This window comes from Ranitomeya variabilis, chromosome 3 (assembly GCF_051348905.1).
Source record: "Ranitomeya variabilis isolate aRanVar5 chromosome 3, aRanVar5.hap1, whole genome shotgun sequence".
Classification (NCBI taxonomy): domain Eukaryota; kingdom Metazoa; phylum Chordata; class Amphibia; order Anura; family Dendrobatidae; genus Ranitomeya; species Ranitomeya variabilis.
The window spans coordinates 264150469-264170395 of NC_135234.1; the positions used below are offsets into that span (position 1 = coordinate 264150469).

The following is a 19927-nucleotide window of genomic DNA, read 5'->3' on the forward strand; positions in this document are numbered from 1 at the left end:
GTGTAATGTGTGACTGTGATACCTGGTCAGGTGAACTCCTTAAGTGCCATCAGACGTACCATCACTCCCCTTAGTGGCGGAGCGTCAGTACTGCAACGACCAGGACTCTGGGGCACTGCACTCCCCCCTGGTAAAATCCAGTACTCCCGGACTGGGAAGAAAACAACAATACATGTCAGTAAAAGACATACAAAATTTTGAAATGCAATGAACAAGTAAATATAACAGTGCTTCCCTTTATGGGGGGTGAGGACTCTTGAACGTTACAAACAAAACATGGTTAAATATTTTTAAATAACATACTATAAATAACTTCTATTACCCAGCCGGGTATTCTACTAAGTGCAAATTCTGAACAATAATTTAACTTTTCCTTTAAGGGCGTATAAGCTGAACCCACTAAAGGCTTACTATAAAACTCTAAAATATAAATTAACTTTTTCTTTATTTCTCTCTTCTAAGTGCAACACTCTTCTTTTTACTTTTTATGATTTTTCATATGCAGGACTGCCTGTCTATCTGCCCAGGCCTACTGCCTCTTTTCTTAGTACAGGATCAATTAACCATCTCTCTATGGCTCTCAGGAGGACTCACTTACTAACCCCTACGGGTTTACTTTATTGAAATTCGGCTTTCAACTCTTTCCTGTCCTCATTCTCTAGTAACATTATTAAACATTCTCTATAACTATCTAGCTAACTACATATTACTTCTATGCAAAACATTATTACCATCTAATTTCTTTAAGGCAACATTATACTTTAAGTGCAACTGGTGAACGTTCCCTTTAAGAGGGAACCAAGTCTCTTGGAGGTAATGCAGACTCTTTCTATCTGCAAGTCCGTTTAAGGCAAGAGCTTCCATGCTGTACTCGGGAACAGTCTCTTCAAAAAGCTCTCTCTTTTGTAAAACCAGAAAGGGGCACCTTTAAGAAGGTGCAAACTATTTACAATACAGTTTGTGAACCATTCACCATCCATGATTCGGCAGTCTTTGTAACATTGATAAACAAAAGCAAAAATAAAACAAGAGCAAAAATAAAAAGCAATAGGGATCCCGGGTAAACAAAGGGATCCCTTTAAGAATAACCCTGGTCGGGTATTAGCAGCAAAAAGCAGGGAAACAAACAGTTAACTATTTACAGTTTCAGGGCATTAGGATCTTACTCTGATTCTGGCGGCCTCCACCGGGGCTTTACCTGACAGGTGGCCCTCTGTGTCCCAGGCAGGCTTGACTCCAAGTCTACTCCCGATGCCAGGTACACTTCATGGGTTTGGGTCTTCTGCACGACCAGGTCGTGCACCGCGATGAGTGTCTGCGTGGGCCGGTGGATGCTGGCGGCGGCAGAGGCTGCTGCAGCTGCTTCGGCAGCAAGCTCCTCCCCCTCGGTTCTGGATACCGCCAGGACGGCTGTACAGCGCTGCATGTCCCAGGCCCACCAACTTCTGCCCTTGAGATGTCGGCGGTACGTCACCACATCTCCCAGATTCAGGAAGGACTTGGCGCCGTCTCCACACAGGCAGGGCTCCACCTCGTCCCGGGTGATGCGAACTCTCAGGGCCGCTCCAATTTCTTGGACGAAGCCCTTCCCTTCCTGAGGCTGGTAGACTATCACAACGCCCCATTTCGGCAAGGAGCCATCCAGCAGCTCACCTCGCGCTTCCCGCTCCACTTCTTGCTGGAACTCCGCGATTAGGTGGTTCCGATACTCTCCCCAAGGGAAGGGCCCGAGGTCGTGCCCCCCCGGTAATTTGGGGACCGGCGGCGGGGCCACCGGGGCACCAGTGGTTGTGGTGGTGACTGGGTCAGGTACGTAGGTGAGGAGCCCTCCCCGGGAGTCAAGGCACCGTGTACCCTCACTTGAGGTAACTCCTTCGGCGCCACTCCACTCTCCTGAGGGAGGCGTACGGGCTGGGGATCGTTCAGGCATGGGATGCCCCATCGACAGCTCCCGCGGGTCGAAATCCTCCAACGAGGGCATGTCGGAGTAATCCTCCGGTGACCGGGGTCGGTGCGGGGCCATTCTCTTCCGTAGGCCTTCTCTGGTCTCCAGTCCCACCTCATCTGAGTCATAGTTTCGTTTCTTCGGTCTCCGCCCGCCATAGAAGATCAGGAGGTGGGTCTCAGCCGCTGACGGACACGTCCTCAGGAAACAGAAATATTCAGACTTGGCGGCCATTGTCTTTCGCGCTCTTCAGCTTGTCAACGCCCACTTCCACGCCCTTCTTCTTCTCCTGCGCTCCTCTTAGCGCTGTAATTGCAGTGGTTTTGATGGGAAGTGCCAATACACAGTCTTTGCAATAAATCACAGTTCAAGCACAATTCAGACACAGTTCCAAGGCACACATGACCTGGTTCTTCAGGCTTAAGTAGATCCTGTTCGTGACGCCAAGTTGGAGCGCCCCCAAAAGCAGGGCCGCGGGGTACTCGGTACCGGGCCTCTCTGTCTTGGTCCTGGGCCTCTCTGTCTCGGTCCTGGGGTTGTCACGGTGGCTAGACCCGGTCCGTGACCCTGCTAAGGGGCGTCCAGTGAAAGGTGTGATGGTGGTGCATGGTGCAAGTCGCAGTGAATAACGAGGACACAGGGTTGCAGTCTCTTTACCTCTTTAGTGAAGGCTTCAGGATCCACAATCCACAGTACTGCTAACAGGGCTGGCTGAGACCGGCCGGTCCGAAGGCATATCCAGAGTTTCCTTTGCAGGTGGAAATCAGTGCCTACCTTCTAGCGCCTGTGTGTTGTAGTACCTCCCTGCTGAGCACCACGGGATAGTCCTCACAACTGTTGTGTCTGTTTCTGATGTTCTTCTCTCACAACTCGTATCTATTCTGATGTTCCTTCTCCGTCCCCCAGATGATATTGATAGGATGCACCCGTATGACGGGTAGGCCTGGAGTTCTTCCGGGACCCTAGCGTCGCCCCTCTCCCACAATTGCCCCCTATGTCTGCTTAGGTGATTTAGGTGAGGCAGCCAACCTATAATTAACTGCCCTGCCGCTGTTTGAAGTAATGCTTGGAGCCAAATACTTCCTCGGCGTTCCGGCCACCGTCTACACGCCTCAGTAGGATGTTGCCATGATCTTAAGGCACGACTCCTACTGGCTTTATCTCCTTTTTGCAGCGATCTCATTTCTCACTTCTCCACAGTAAACCTCGCTTCGTTTCCTTTCTTAGGATGCCACCGCAACGGGTGCAGGCGCGGCTCCGTAACGTTCTGTTCTGTTCGCTAGGCCACTGTCAGGATCCCACCCCTGACAGAGACCCCCCTGAATCTTCACCCGCAACACCCTCTGCCACAGGATGTTGCCTGGGTCCAACCCAGTCAGCTTCTGACTAACTTCCTATCCGGCCCCCAGTTTTACCAGATTGTGAGGAGTGGCCTAATACATAGAACCCTTTGCTCCCCCTGGTGGCCAGAATGTGACGTGTAATGTGTGACTGTGATACCTGGTCAGGTGAACTCCTTAAGTGCCATCAGACGTAGCATCACTCCCCTTAGTGGCGGAGCGTCAATACTGCAACGACCAGGACTCTGTTGCGCTGCACATACACTCGCTCACCATGCACATGAACCCAATCATACACTCGCTCACCATGCACATGAACCCAATCAAACACTCGCTAACCATACACATGGGCATACTTATACACTCGCTCACCATACACATGGAAATACTCATACACTCGCTCACCATACACATGAACCCAGTCATACACTCGCTCACCATGCACATGGACATATTTATACACTCGCTAACCATACACATGGACACACTTATAAGCTCCCTCACTATACACATGAACCCAATCATACACTCGCTCACCATGCAAATGCACATACTGATAAACTCGCTCACCATACACATGGACACACTTGTAAGCTTCCTCACCATACACATGAACCCAAGTACTCATCATACACATGGAAATACTCGTACACTCGCACATCATACACATGAACCCAATCATACACCCGCTCACCATGCACATGGACATACTTATACAATTGCTCACCATACACATGGACATACTTATACACACACCCACCATACATTGATATCACATTTATTGCATTTTCTACTTCTTTCTATTATTTCTTCTTCTCACAATGCTGGTAGAATGAGTGTACATATATGTCCTTCCTTACCTTTTCTGTTTGCTTGAGATATCTGAGGAGAAGATGAGCAAGAGTATCACAGGTAGGGTTGAGCGAAACGGGTCGATCATTTTCAAAAGTCGCCGACTTTTGGCTAAGTCGGCGTCTCATGAAACCCGATCCGACCCCTGTGCTTGTCGGCCATGCGGTACGCGACTTTCGCGCCAAAGTCGCGTTTCAATGACGCGAAAAGCGCCATTTCTCAGCCAATGAAGGTGAACGCAGAGTGTGGGCAGCGTGATGACATAGATCCTGGTCCCCACCATCTTAGAGAAGGGCATTGCAGTGATTGGCTTGCTGTCTGCGGCGTCACAGGGGCTATAAAGGGGCGTTCCCGCCGACCGCCATCTTACTGCTGCTGATCTGAGCTTAGGGAGAGGTTGCTGCCGCTTCATCAGAAGCAGGGAGAGCGTTAGGCAGGGTCCACTAACCACCAAACCGCTTGTGCTGCAGCGATTTCCACTGTCCAACACCACCTTCGGTGTGCAGGAACAGTGGAAGCTATTTTTTTTTTTTTTTCCCCTCAGCGCTGTAGCTCATTGGGCTGCCCTAGAAGGCTCCGTGATAGCTGTATTGCTGTGTGTACGCCACTGTGGAAACCAACTGCTTTTTTCAAAGCACATATCCTCTTGTTCCTTCCTTTCTGCACAGCTATCTTTTTTGTTTGTCCACACTTTTTATTTAATTTGTGCATCAGTCCACTCCTATTGCTGCCTGCCATACCTGGCTTACATTACTGCAGGGAGATAGTAATTGTAGGACAGTTTTTTTTTTTTTTTGTTTTTTTTTTGTGGGAGATTAAGATTGGCATTTCTGCTACAGTGCCATCCCTGTGTGTGCCATCTCTCACTGAGTGGGCCATAGAAAGCCTATTTATTTTTTCCGTGATTTGTGTTCTAAAATCTACCTCAACACAGAAACACTACATCAATCAGTGGGAGAAAAATATTGGCCTCAGTCAGGGCTTGTGTGCCACTGCTGTGTGTGCGCTATCATTCAGTGGGCTATAGCAAGCCTATATTTTTTTTTTTTTTTTTTTTTTAATATTATTTGGTTTCAAAAGTCTCCCTGAAAAAAAAAAAAAACCTAAAAAAACAGTGGGAGAGTAATATTGCCCTTTCAGCTTGTGTGCCAGTCTTGACTCCTGGGTGTGCCACCTCTCTCCCTCTCATTCAGTGGGCCATAGAAAGCCTATTTATTTTTTTTTTTAAATATTATTGGGTTTCTAAAGTCTCCCTGAAAAAAACAAAAAATACATAAAAAAACAGTGGGAGAGTAATATTGCCCTTTCAGCTTGTGTGCCAGTCTTGACTCCTGGGTGTGCCACCTCTCTCCCTTTCATTCAGTGGGCCATAGAAAGCCTATTTTTTTTTTTTTAATATTATTTGGTTTCTAATTCTCCCTGAAAAAAAAAAAAAAACCTAAAAAAACAGTGGGAGAGTAATATTGCCCTTTCAGCTTGTGTGCCAGTCTTGACTCCTGGGTGTGCCACCTCTCTCCCTCTCATTCAGTGGGCCATAGAAAGCCTATTTATTTTTTTTTTTAAATATTATTGGGTTTCTAAAGTCTCCCTGAAAAAACAAAAAATACATAAAAAAACAGTGGGAGAGTAATATTGCCCTTTCAGCTTGTGTGCCAGTCTTGACTCCTGGGTGTGCCACCTCTCTCCCTTTCATTCAGTGGGCCATAGAAAGCCTATTTATTTTTTCCGTGATTTGTGTTCTAAATTCTACCTCAACACAAAAACACTACATCAATCAGTGGGAGAAAAATATTGGCCTCAGTAAGGGCTTGTGTGCCACTGCTGTGTGTGCTATCTCTCATTCAGTGGGCTATAGCAAGCCTATTTTTTTTTTTTTTTTTTTTTTTTTTAATATTATTTGGTTTCTAAAGTCTCCCTGAAAAAAAAAAAAAACCTAAAAAAACAGTGGGAGAGTAATATTGCCCTTTCAGCTTGTGTGCCAGTCTTGACTCCTGGGTGTGCCACCTCTCTCCCTCTCATTCAGTGGGCCATAGAAAGCCTATTTATTTTTTTTTTTAAATATTATTGGGTTTCTAAAGTCTCCCTGAAAAAAACAAAAAATACATAAAAAAACAGTGGGAGAGTAATATTGCCCTTTCAGCTTGTGTGCCAGTCTTGACTCCTGGGTGTGCCACCTCTCTCCCTCTCATTCAGTGGGCCATAGAAAGCCTATTTATTTTTTTTTTTAAATATTATTGGGTTTCTAAAGTCTCCCTGAAAAAAACAAAAAATACATAAAAAAACAGTGGGAGAGTAATATTGCCCTTTCAGCTTGTGTGCCAGTCTTGACTCCTGGGTGTGCCACCTCTCTCCCTTTCATTCAGTGGGCCATAGAAAGCCTATTTTTTTTTTTTTAATATTATTTGGTTTCTAATTCTCCCTGAAAAAAAAAAAAAAACCTAAAAAAACAGTGGGAGAGTAATATTGCCCTTTCAGCTTGTGTGCCAGTCTTGACTCCTGGGTGTGCCACCTCTCTCCCTCTCATTCAGTGGGCCATAGAAAGCCTATTTATTTTTTTTTTTAAATATTATTGGGTTTCTAAAGTCTCCCTGAAAAAACAAAAAATACATAAAAAAACAGTGGGAGAGTAATATTGCCCTTTCAGCTTGTGTGCCAGTCTTGACTCCTGGGTGTGCCACCTCTCTCCCTTTCATTCAGTGGGCCATAGAAAGCCTATTTTTTTTTTTTTTAATATTATTTGGTTTCTAATTCTCCCTGAAAAAAAAAAAAAAACCTAAAAAAACAGTGGGAGAGTAATATTGCCCTTTCAGCTTGTGTGCCAGTCTTGACTCCTGGGTGTGCCACCTCTCTCCCTCTCATTCAGTGGGCCATAGAAAGCCTATTTATTTTTTTTTTTAAATATTATTGGGTTTCTAAAGTCTCCCTGAAAAAACAAAAAATACATAAAAAAACAGTGGGAGAGTAATATTGCCCTTTCAGCTTGTGTGCCAGTCTTGACTCCTGGGTGTGCCACCTCTCTCCCTCTCATTCAGTGGGCCATAGAAAGCCTATTTATTTTTTTTTTTAAATATTATTGGGTTTCTAAAGTCTCCCTGAAAAAACAAAAAATACATAAAAAAACAGTGGGAGAGTAATATTGCCCTTTCAGCTTGTGTGCCAGTCTTGACTCCTGGGTGTGCCACCTCTCTCCCTTTCATTCAGTGGGCCATAGAAAGCCTTTTTTTTTTTTGGTTTTTTTAATATTATTTGGTTTCTAAAGTCTCCCTGAAAAAAACAAAAAAAACATAAAAAACAGTGGGAGAGTAATATTGCCCTTTCAGCTTGTGCGCCAGTCTTGACTCCTGGTTGTGCCACCTCTCTCTCTCTAATTGTGGGCCATAGAAAGCCTTTTTTTTTTTTTTTTTAATATTATTTGGTTTCTAAAGTCTCCCTGAGAAAAAAAAATAAATAAATTAGGTGGGAGATTAATATTGACATTAGTGCTTGAGTGACAGTCCTGCGTGTGTGTCATCTCTGTGATTTTGTGCCACAGAAAACAGAGTGTGTAACATTGTGCCTGATTTTCCTTGTGGTCTCACCAACCTGTTAAGGGATATTGAAATCATACTGAAGTTATAGCTCACCGTGTAAGTTGTTTGATAGCAACAAATAAAGTTACTTTGGTTAAGATTTTAAAACAATGAGGAAGTCTGGTGCAAGAGGTCGTCGTGGGCGTTCATTGTCAGCTGGTAATGATGGTAGTGGTAGTGGAGCATCAGGTGGTCGTGGGGATAAAAATATTCCACCTAAGTCTGGAGCTGTGGAGCCAGTTTCGTCGTCAGGCTACACAAGGCCTCGAACGCTCTCTTTTCTGGGAGTAGGAAAACCGCTTTTAAAGGCGGAGCAGCAACAGCAAGTTTTGGCTTACATTGCAGACTCAGCCTCTAGCTCTTTTGCCTCCTCTTCCGAAACTGGTAAATGTAAAAGCAGCGCGTCGCTTGTGGATGTTCACGGTCAGGGACAAGTCGCTTCCTTGTCCTCCTCAGCAAAAACTACAACAAGAGAGAAGGATGCAGCAGGCGACACAACGGGTCACTCCATGGAGCTCTTTACACATACCGTCCCTGGCTTAGAAAGTGAAACATTTAACAGGCCATGCCCATTACAAGTATATTCTGACATGGAGTGCACTGATGCACAGCCACAGCCAGAGTACTATGCTGCTCCTTTGACTCAGACCACCACATTGCCCTCTCAGGGTACAGATCCACAATCAGACCCTGATGAGACTATGTTGCCCCGCCACGAACGCTATACCACCGACCGACACAGTGACACAGACGAAGTTGCACACGAGCTCGAAGAGGAGGTAATAGATGACCCAGTTATTGACCCCGATTGGCAGCCATTGGGGGAACAGGGTGCAGGCGGCAGTAGTTCAGAAGCGGAGGTGGAGGAGGGGCCGCAGCAGGCATCAACATCGCAACAGGTTCCATCTGCCGGGCCCGTATCTGGACCAAAACGCGTGTCAAAGCCAAAACCTGTTGGAGCACAGCGTTGCCATCCGGTTAAAGCTCAGTCTGCAATCCCTGAAAAGGGATCAGAGTCTAGGAAGAGTGCAGTCTGGCATTTTTTTAAACAACATCCAACTGATCAGCGCAAAGTCATCTGTCAAAAATGTTCAACTAGCTTAAGCAGAGGTCAGAATCTGAAAAGTCTAAATACTAGTTGCATGCATAGACACTTAACCACCATGCATTCTCAAGCCTGGACTAACTACCAAACGTCCCTCAAGGTTGTAGCACCCTCGGCCAATGAAGCTAGTCAGCAACGCAACATCCCTTCCGTCACTGTAAGGCCACCATTTTCCGCACCACCGGCAGTATCTGTGCAGGTTTCTTTGCCAGCCAAAAGCAGTCAGGGTCAGGGAATCACCAGTTTTGTAGGAGGAAATATTGCATGTAGGGCACCGGCGGAAACAATACCGTCTCCAACCGTCTCTCAGTCTGCCATGTCCACCGGCACACCCGAAAGTTCCACGATCTACAGCTCTCCAGTCCAGCTCACCCTACATGAGACTCTGGTTAGAAAAAGGAAGTACTTATCCTCGCATCCGCGTACACAGGGTTTTAACGCCCACATAGCTAGACTAATCTCGTTAGAGATGATGCCCTACCGGTTAGTTGAAAGCGAAGCTTTCAAAGCCCTGATGGAGTACGCTGAACCACGATACGAGCTACCCAGTCGACACTTTTTTTCCAGAAAAGCCATCCCAGCCCTGCACCAGCATGTTAAACAGCGCATCGTCCATGCACTCAGGCAATCTGTGAGTACAAAGGTGCACCTGACTACAGATGCATGGACCAGTAGGCATGGCCAGGGACGTTATGTGTCCATCACGGCACACTGGGTGAATGTGGTGGATGCAGGGTCCACAGGCGACATCAATTTAGGGACAGTTGTGCCTAGCCCACGGTCTAGGAAACAGTTGGCTGTAGGCGTTCGCACCCCCTCCTCCTCCTCCTCGTCCTCCTGCAGAAGCTACAGCTCTTCCACAGAACGCAGTCGGCCAACCACTCCATCGGCAGATGACACTGTTGCACACCAGTTGTCCCATTATGGGCCAGCTACTGCCAAGCGTCAGCAGGCTGTATTGGCTATGAAGTGTTTGGGCGACAACAGACACACCGCGGAAGTTCTGTCCGAGTTCTTGCAACAAGAAACGCAGTCGTGGCTGGGCACAGTAGATCTTGAGGCAGGCAAGGTAGTGAGTGATAACGGAAGGAATTTCATGGCTGCCATCTCCCTTTCCCAACTGAAACACATTCCTTGCCTGGCTCACACCTTAAACCTGGTGGTGCAGTGCTTATTGAAAACTTATCCTGGGTTCTCCGACCTGCTCCTCAAAGTGCGTGCACTTTGCTCACATATCCGACGTTCGCCTGTACACGCCAGCCGTATGCAGACCTATCAGCGGTCTTTGAACCTTCCCCAGCATCGCCTAATCATAGACGTTGCAACAAGGTGGAACTCAACACTGCACATGCTTCAGAGACTGTGCGAACAGAGGCGTGCTGTTATTTATTTGTGGGAGGATACACGGGCAGGCAGTAGGATGGCAGACATGGAGTTGTCAGGTGTGCAGTGGTCGAAGATACAAGACATGTGTCAAGTCCTTCAGTGTTTTGAGGAATGCACACGGCTGGTTAGTGCAGACAACGCCGTAATAAGCATGAGCATCCCCCTAATGCGTCTGCTGATGCAAAGTTTGACGCACATAAAGGAGCAGGCGTCTGCACCAGAGGAAGAGGGAAGCCTTGATGACAGTCAGCCATTGTCTGGTCAGGGCAGTGTACAGGACGAGGTAGCGGGCGAAGAGGAGGTGGAGGACGAGGAGGATGATGGGGATGAGTATATTTTTAATGCGGAAACTTTCACGGGGGCACAGGAAATTGGTTGCGTGTCACGGCCGGGTTCTGGTTTTTTGAGGGACACAAGTGACGTAGATTTGCCTGCAACTGCCCCTCAACCAATCACAACCGGAGATTTGACAAGTGGAACTTTGGCCCACATGGCGGATTATGCCTTACGTATCCTACAAAGGGACACACGCATTACGAAAATGATGAACGATGACGATTACTGGTTGGCCTGCCTCCTTGATCCACGCTATAAAGGCAAATTGCAAAATGTTATGCCACATGAGAACTTGGAACTAATATTAGCAACCAAACAATCAACTCTTGTTGACCGTTTGCTTCAGGCATTCCCAGCACACAGCGCACGTGATCGTTCTCACACGAGCTCCAGGGGGCAGCAGACTAGGAGTGTTAGGGGTGCACACATCAGAAGTGGCGTTGGACAGAGGGGTTTTCTGACCAGGTTGTGGAGTGATTTTGCTATGACCGCAGACAGGACAGGTACTGCTGCATCAATTGAAAGTGACAGGAGACAACATTTGTCCAGTATGGTTACTAACTATTTTTCATCCCTTATCGATGTTCTCCCTCAACCGTCATTCCCATTTGATTACTGGGCCTCCAAATTAGACACCTGGCCAGAATTGGCAGAATATGCATTGCAGGAGCTTGCTTGCCCGGCAGCAAGTGTCCTATCAGAAAGAGTATTCAGTGCTGCAGGGTCAATATTAACCGAAAAAAGGACTCGTCTGGCTACCCAAAATGTTGACGATCTAACATTCATTAAAATGAACCACAACTGGATTTCAAAATCTTTTGCCCCACCTTGCCCGGCCGACACCTAGCTTTCCTATGAAAAGCTCTTGCCTGTGAATTACTTTTCTAATGTCTAATTTGCTGCTGCAGATTGTACAGCATACGACATGTTTACACCTCCCTAAATGGCCAAACTCCCCACACGGGGCCGTGGTATCGCGACTTGGCGCAAGCACCCGTGAGACTGCTGTTTGTCTGAAGAGGTGGGTGTGCTCGCTTTTGGTTGACGGCATTGCTACTGGGTCCCTCATAGTACAATGTAGTGTCTCTGGCGGTGGTGGTGCGCACCCAACGTCAGACACACCGTTGTAACATGAGTGGCCCTGGGGCGGTCCCGCCGGCCTCAAGAGAGTTCCCCCCTACCCCAGCTCAAACTGGGCTGTACTACGTGCAAAATTATGTCGCACAGCTCCACCAATCTTTAGTCTATTCGCTGACATCATTCAATGTCTGGCACTGACAATACAAATTTGTAGACATCTATGATGCAACTTAAAGTAGTCTGTGTCTGTGTCCTATATTGGCACCATTAAATAGTTACTGCCAAATTACTATGTCAGAAACACAGCAGATGAGCCCACCCCTGTACCTAAGTATGCCATCTTTTTTTTTGTTTTGGTTGTTTTGCGAGACATTAACATCTATTTATATTTTGGGAGTACTGGGACAGACACTCCTTGCACTACTCCTCCACTCAGCACCAAGCTGCCTGCCCGTGTATCCATGTAACCGCTGTAAAACTGCCATGAGCCTATTGTTTGTTATTTTAGGCCTTTGATAGCCTGTCTGCGGTCCCTACTCCTCCACTGACCACCAAGCTGCCTGCCCGTGTATCCATGTAACCGCTGTAAAACTGCCATGAGCCTATTGTTTGTTATTTTAGGCCTTTGAAGCCTTTCTGCGCTCCCTCCTTCCACTAGTCCTCCACTGACCAGACCACTGCTGCCCGTGTACCCCTGGAACCAATTTTAAAGTGCCTACAGCCAGCCCATTTTATTGTGTTAGGCCTTCGAAGCCTGTCTGCGGTCCATACTTCCACTAGTCCTCCACTGACCAGACCACTGCTGCCCGTGTACCCCTGGAACCAATTTTAAAGTGCCTACAGCCAGCCCATTTTATTGTGTTAGGCCTTCGAAGCCTGTCTGCGGTCCATACTTCCACTAGGCCTCCACTGACCAGACCACTGCTGCCCGTGTACCCCTGGAACCAATTTTAAAGTGCCTACAGCCAGCCCATTTTATTGTGTTAGGCCTTCGAAGCCTGTCTGCGGTCCCTCCTTCCACTAGGCCTCCACTGACCAGACCACTGCTGCCCGTGTACCCCTGGAACCAATTTTAAAGTGCCTACAGCCAGCCCATTTTATTGTGTTAGGCCTTCGAAGCCTGTCTGCGGTCCCTCCTTCCACTAGGCCTCCACTGACCAGACCACTGCTGCCCGTGTACCCCTGGAACCAATTTTAAAGTGCCTACAGCCAGCCCATTTTATTGTGTTAGGCCTTCGAAGCCTGTCTGCGGTCCCTCCTTCCACTAGGCCTCCACTGACCAGACCACTGCTGCCCGTGTACCCCTGGAACCAATTTTAAAGTGCCTACAGCCAGCCCATTTTATTGTGTTAGGCCTTCGAAGCCTGTCTGCGGTCCCTCCTTCCACTAGGCCTCCACTGACCAGACCACTGCTGCCCGTGTACCCCTGGAACCAATTTTAAAGTGCCTACAGCCAGCCCATTTTATTGTGTTAGGCCTTCGAAGCCTGTCTGCGGTCCATACTTCCACTAGGCCTCCACTGACCAGACCACTGCTGCCCGTGTACCCCTGGAACCAATTTTAAAGTGCCTACAGCCAGCCCATTTTATTGTGTTAGGCCTTCGAAGCCTGTCTGCGGTCCCTCCTTCCACTAGGCCTCCACTGACCAGACCACTGCTGCCCGTGTACCCCTGGAACCAATTTTAAAGTGCCTACAGCCAGCCCATTTTATTGTGTTAGGCCTTCGAAGCCTGTCTGCGGTCCATACTTCCACTAGGCCTCCACTGACCAGACCACTGCTGCCCGTGTACCCCTGGAACCAATTTTAAAGTGCCTACAGCCAGCCCATTTTATTGTGTTAGGCCTTCGAAGCCTGTCTGCGGTCCCTCCTTCCACTAGGCCTCCACTGACCAGACCACTGCTGCCCGTGTACCCCTGGAACCAATTTTAAAGTGCCTACAGCCAGCCCATTTTATTGTGTTAGGCCTTCGAAGCCTGTCTGCGGTCCCTCCTTCCACTAGGCCTCCACTGACCAGACCACTGCTGCCCGTGTACCCCTGGAACCAATTTTAAAGTGCCTACAGCCAGCCCATTTTATTGTGTTAGGCCTTCGAAGCCTGTCTGCGGTCCATACTTTAAATACTCCTCCACTCACCACCAAGCTGCCTGCCCGTGTATCCATGTAACCGCTGTAAAACTGCCATGAGCCTATTGTTTGTTATGTTAGGCCTTTGATAGCCTGTCTGCGGTCCTTACTTTAAATACTCCTCCACTCACCACCTAGCTGCCTGTGTATCCATGTAACCGATGTAAAACTGCCATGACTGCCTACTGTTTGTTATTTTAGGCCTTTGATAGCCTGTCTGCGGCCCCTACTTGCAATACTCCTCCACTGACCACAATGCTGCCTGGAGTGCCTGCCTGTGTATCCATGTAACCGATGTAAAACTGCCATGACTGCCTACTGTTTGTTATTTTAGGCCTTTGATAGCCTGTCTGCGGCCCCTACTTGCAATACTCCTCCACTGAGCACAATGCTGCCTGGAGTGCCTGCCTGTGTATCCATGTAACCGATGTAAAACTGCCATGACTGCCTACTGTTTGTTATTTTAGGCCTTTGATAGCCTGTCTGCAGCCCCTACTTGCAATACTCCTCCACTGACCACACCAATGCTGCCCGTGTACCCCTGGAACCTATTTAAAAGTTCATAGAGCCTAGTTATATATTTTATTTACTATTAATAAGGCCATGATGGACTACGCTGTACCACGCTACAAGCTAACCAGTCGACACTTCTTTTGCGAGAAAAGCCATCCCAACCCTCCACCAGCATGTAGAAGACCGCATTGTCCATGCACTCTGGCAATCTGTGAGTACAAAGGTGCACCTGACAACAGACGCATGGACCTGTAGGCATGGCCACGGAAGATTACGTGTCCATTACGGCGCAATGGGTTAATGTGGTGGATGCATGGTCCACAGGGGACAGCCTACTAAGTCTGTCTGCAGTCCCTAATTCAAATTGTCCTCCACTGTCTAAATCGGAACTTCCACCTTCTGGCTTTCGGCCTATAGTATCAGAAATTAAACTGCATTTGGCCTTCAACTTTGGTTAGGGCCTACTAACGGCTTCTGCCCCTCCCTGGTGTTGTCCTCAACTAAATAAAGCTGAGCTTCAACCTTCCGGCTCTCATTAAGTGGTTTTAAAAAAAAAATGGTGGTTAGGGCCTACTAACGGCTTCTGCCCCTCCCTGGTGTTGTCCTCAACTAAATAAAGCTGAGCTTCAACCTTCCGGCTCTCATTAAGTGGTTTTAAAAAAAAAAAAAATGGTGGTTAGGGCCTACTAACGGCTTCTGCCCCTCCCTGGTGTTGTCCTCAACTAAATAAAGCTGAGCTTCAACCTTCCGGCTCTCATTATGTGGTTTTAAAAAAAAAAAATGGTGGTTAGGGCCTACTAACGGCTTCTGCCCCTCCCTGGTGTTGTCCTCAACTAAATAAAGCTGAGCTTCAACCTTCCGGCTCTCATTAAGTGGTTTTTAAAAAAAAATGGTGGTTAGGGCCTACTAACGGCTTCTGCCCCTCCCTGGTGTTGTCCTCAACTAAATAAAGCTGAGCTTCAACCTTCCGGCTCTCATTAAGTGGTTTTAAAAAAAAAAAAATTGGTGGTTAGGGCCTACTAACGGCTTCTGCCCCTCCCTGGTGTTGTCCTCAACTAAATAAAGCTGAGCTTCAACCTTCCGGCTCTCATTATGTGGTTTTAAAAAAAAAAAAAATGGTGGTTAGGGCCTACTAACGGCTTCTGCCCCTCCCTGGTGTTGTCCTCAACTAAATAAAGCTGAGCTTCAACCTTCCGGCTCTCATTAAGTGGTTTTAAAAAAAAAATGGTGGTTAGGGCCTACTAACGGCTTCTGCCCCTCCCTGGTGTTGTCCTCAACTAAATAAAGCTGAGCTTCAACCTTCCGGCTCTCATTAAGTGGTTTTAAAAAAAAAAAAAATGGTGGTTAGGGCCTACTAACGGCTTCTGCCCCTCCCTGGTGTTGTCCTCAACTAAATAAAGCTGAGCTTCAACCTTCCGGCTCTCATTATGTGGTTTTAAAAAAAAAAATGGTGGTTAGGGCCTACTAACGGCTTCTGCCCCTCCCTGGTGTTGTCCTCAACTAAATAAAGCTGAGCTTCAACCTTCCGGCTCTCATTAAGTGGTTTTTAAAAAAAAATGGTGGTTAGGGCCTACTAACGGCTTCTGCCCCTCCCTGGTGTTGTCCTCAACTAAATAAAGCTGAGCTTCAACCTTCCGGCTCTCATTAAGTGGTTTTAAAAAAAAAAAAATTGGTGGTTAGGGCCTACTAACGGCTTCTGCCCCTCCCTGGTGTTGTCCTCAACTAAATAAAGCTGAGCTTCAACCTTCCGGCTCTCATTATGTGGTTTTAAAAAAAAAAAAAATGGTGGTTAGGGCCTACTAACGGCTTCTGCCCCTCCCTGGTGTTGTCCTCAACTAAATAAAGCTGAGCTTCAACCTTCCGGCTCTCATTAAGTGGTTTTAAAAAAAAAATGGTGGTTAGGGCCTACTAACGGCTTCTGCCCCTCCCTGGTGTTGTCCTCAACTAAATAAAGCTGAGCTTCAACCTTCCGGCTCTCATTAAGTGGTTTTAAAAAAAAAATGGTGGTTAGGGCCTACTAACGGCTTCTGCCCCTCCCTGGTGTTGTCCTCAACTAAATAAAGCTGAGCTTCAACCTTCCGGCTCTCATTAAGTGGTTTTAAAAAAAAAAAAAATGGTGGTTAGGGCCTACTAACGGCTTCTGCCCCTCCCTGGTGTTGCCCTCAACTAAATAAAGCTGAGCTTCAACCTTCTGCTCCAAATTACCATTTTAAAAAATGCAATAGGCTTTTCCGGCCTACTAAAGGTGTCTGCCCCTCCCTGGTGTTGTCCTCAACTGAACAAAGCTGAGCTTCCACATTCTGGCTTTCGCCCTATACTATCAGATATTAAACTGCATTTGGCCTACTAGTGTGGTTAGGCCCTTGAAACAGTGTCTGCTGCTCTTGGGTTTGCTACTCCACTGAACAAAGCAATGCCGCCTGTTTAGTCCTGTTACCAATTTTGAACTGCATGTAGCCTACTTTATTCTTTGGCCCTATATCTGTTTCCTCCTCATCCTGCCCATTGCCCAGCCACTGCTAAATGAGTCTGCTGGTACATTGACCTAGACCACTACATTCCCCTTGTACTCTACACAGCCAGAATCTGACCCTGCTGAAAGTAAGGTTCCCCTTCCCGCATGTTATACCACCTTACACAGGGACAAAGAGGAAGGTGCAGATGAAAGTGCAGGTTCCTTCATCAGGTGGGGGGGCATACTCGTTGGCGACGTCACTGGCACAGGGCCCCTCAGAGTACGCAAAAGTGTCGCTGCTGGTGGGAGGCGCCCCCGCCATGCAAACACACCGCCGTACTTTGAGGGGCCCTGTGCCAGTGGCAATGCGAACGAGTGGGCCCCCCCTGCTTGCTCAGGATCACAGCACTTGCAACTTTTAAATACTTACCTTTCCCTGCAACACCGCCGTGACGTAGTCCGCATTTCCTGGGCCCACGAAAAACTTGAGCCAGCCCTACTCCCCCCACAACTTTCCCCCAATTCCTTATGCCCAACTATTATTATACAGTTAATTAAGATTGGCAAGCTTCAGAAACAAGAATGGATGTTTTTGGCATTAAAATGGGCACTGTAGGTGTTTTCCTGGCCTCCACTCACTGCCGACTATGCTTCCCCATTGACTTGCATTGGGTTTCGTGTTTCGGTCGATCCCCGACTTTTAGCGATAATCGGCCGACTGCACTCGACTCGACTCTGGACAAAATCGGGTTTCCCAAAACCCTACTCGATCTTAAAAAAATGAAAGTCGCTCAACCCTAATCACAGGAATTCTAAAAATACTAAAGAGGAAGGTTAAGGAATAACACATCTGTATATACTGCATGTAGACAAACCAGTAGGCAGACCAGTATTCCCTGAACATTCTCATATTGTATCTAAAAGATTCCTTAGCTAATGATCTGGAACTGAGTCTTTCACTGAGTCTTTCTCAAGTATATTCTACCTGGAACCTGCCTGAAAAAGCACTCAATAAAGCAATAAAAAGAATGAATGTATGCACAGCAATGTAAAACAAGACTTTATTTACATTTGTTCCTTCTTTCTGTCAATTTTCTTTTTATTGAAATTTTTAAGGATAACAAACAGCTTTAGAAGAATATGAATATAACAAATGCAAATATTCAAATGTCTTGTTAGCATAGTAAGCTCCGAATGTCTACTAATAAAGAGCTAACGTAATATTATTGTTATTACATGCGTTTTGACTCTCTTATTTTGATTTAACAGATTAACTTTAACATATAACAAGAAAAGTAAAGAGAAGAGGATAAAGAGGAGAACAGGAGTGGAAAGGGGGGGGGGAATGGGGAGGGGAGGTACAGGTTCGGTGACACCTTGGGACACATAATTATTTATGGCGATAATGTAGCATAGAATGTGGGCTGTGTCCGGAGTTGGGTCCAAGACTTCCAAGTGTTATGAAGGATAGCCGAGGTATGATTAATTCTCGCAGCCAGTTCCTCAATGTGGTATAGTTGTTCAATTTTGGAGTATAACTGATGGGCGGTGGGTACTGATTTAGAGTTCCAAAATGTTGGAATTAAGGATTTTCCCGCCGCCAGAACGAATTGGGCCAATTTAGTGGTGTTCCTAACATTTGGCCAGATTGGGAGATTGAGAAAAACATTTCCAGGTTTCACGACAATACATTTTCCTAATATTTTACGTATGGTAGAAGTTAACTTGTTCCAAAATGGGGAGAGCAACGGGCAGGACCACTATATATGATTATAACTACCTTCATCCGCTTCACATCTCCAACAATTAGTGGTTGAGGTGTGGTTCATAGAGGGTCAGGGGTCCATTGAAATCGATCGAAATATGTCTCTGGCCGGAGAGATATGAGAGTTTGCCATGCTGTAAAAATGTTAGTCCCAAAAGTCCTGGTATTTTGTGTAGTTCTTGCAAGGGTAGAAGTGCTCCATCCTCAAATAACTGCACTAATGGGATATGAGCAGCTCAGATAGGGAGGGAGTCTAAGAGGTCTGTGACTGCATCTTAGTTGTGGCAAATATATGAAAATTTGTTAGTTTGATTAAGAACGGATCATTGTTTTGTCCCAGCAAGACGGAGGTGTATCTAGCCTTTCCAGCACCCGGGGTACAGGATCAGTTTGGCGCCCCCCCCCCCCCAACCCTCCCCCATTTGAACCTTAACTCTATTGAAACTGTATGACCAAGCCAAGGTACATTCCTGAATCTCCATAATGTTAAAATAGATACCAATAAAAGTAAAATTAATTGAGACATCAGTAGGTTAAGTGTTTTTGAATATCCATATTGAATCAGGAGCCCCATATAATCCTGCATAAAGGTTAATAATGGCCCCATAAGATGCACCATAGACACATTTGCCCAATATAGTGCTGCAGAAACGTTGATTATGGCCCCATAAGATGCTCCATACAGACACTTGCCCCATATAGTGCTGCACAAACTTTATGGCCCCATAAGATGCTCTATACAGACACTTGCCCCATATAGTGCTGCACAAACATTGTGGCCCCATAAGATGCTCTTTACAGACACTTGCCCCATATAGTGCTGCACAAACGTTATGGCCCCATAAGATGCTCTATACAGACACTTGCCCCGTTATAGTGCTGCCCAAATGTTATGGCCCCATAAGATGCTCTATACAGACACTTGCCCCGTTATAGTGCTGCTCAAAGGTTATGGCCCCATAAGATGCTCTATACAGATACTTGCCCCATATAGTGCTGCACAAACGTTATGGCCCCATAAGATGCTCTATACAGACACTTGCCCCATATAGTACTGCACAAACGTTATGGCCCCATAAGATGCTTTATACAGACACTTGCCCCGTTATAGTGCTGCACAAACGTTATGGCCCCATAAGATGCTCTATACAGATACTTGCCCCTTATAGTGCTGCACAAACGTTATGGCCCCATAAGATGCTCCACACAGACACTTGCCTCATATAGTGCTGCACAAACGTTATGGACCCATAAGATGCTCCATACAGACACTTGCCCCGTTATAGTGCTGCTCAAATGTTATGGCCCCATATAGTGCTGCACAAACGTTATGGCCCCCATATAGTGCTGCACAAACATTATGACCCCCATATAGTGCTGCACAAATGTTATGGCCCCCATATAGTGCTGCACAAACATTATGGCCCCCATATAGTGCTGCACAAATGTTATGACC

General features: G+C 46.7%; 1 long non-coding RNA gene across 1 annotated transcript; it reads left to right on the plus strand.

The window, feature by feature from the left end:
- Window positions 1–1366: 1366 nt before the first annotated feature.
- LOC143815814 (uncharacterized) lies at window positions 1367–17941 on the plus strand. The gene is made up of 2 exons (XR_013223808.1): window positions 1367–4197; window positions 17514–17941. It is a non-coding gene; the product is annotated as an uncharacterized LOC143815814 (long non-coding RNA).
- Window positions 17942–19927: the final 1986 nt, after the last annotated feature.